Below are 236 nucleotides of genomic sequence, written 5' to 3' on the forward strand. Positions count from 1 at the left end.
ATCCACTGCCCTGCCAGCCTGGAGGGAGGATGTCAGGGATTCGGGTGAGCCCAGCAAGGACCAATGGCTCTGACCCCACGGAACAGTTTTGGGATCACCAGCCCGTTTTGGGAGGCAGTGGGTAAAGGCTCCTGTGATGGAAGATATCCTTGTGCTGGGACATGAGGGTGTTGCGGGAGAAGAGGGGCAGCCCCTCACCCCCTGGCTGTGCCACCAGGACCCCCCCGGCAGGGAGG

This window comes from Apaloderma vittatum, unplaced genomic scaffold (genome assembly GCF_000703405.1).
Source record: "Apaloderma vittatum isolate BGI_N311 unplaced genomic scaffold, ASM70340v1 scaffold14745, whole genome shotgun sequence".
Taxonomy (NCBI): domain Eukaryota; kingdom Metazoa; phylum Chordata; class Aves; order Trogoniformes; family Trogonidae; genus Apaloderma; species Apaloderma vittatum.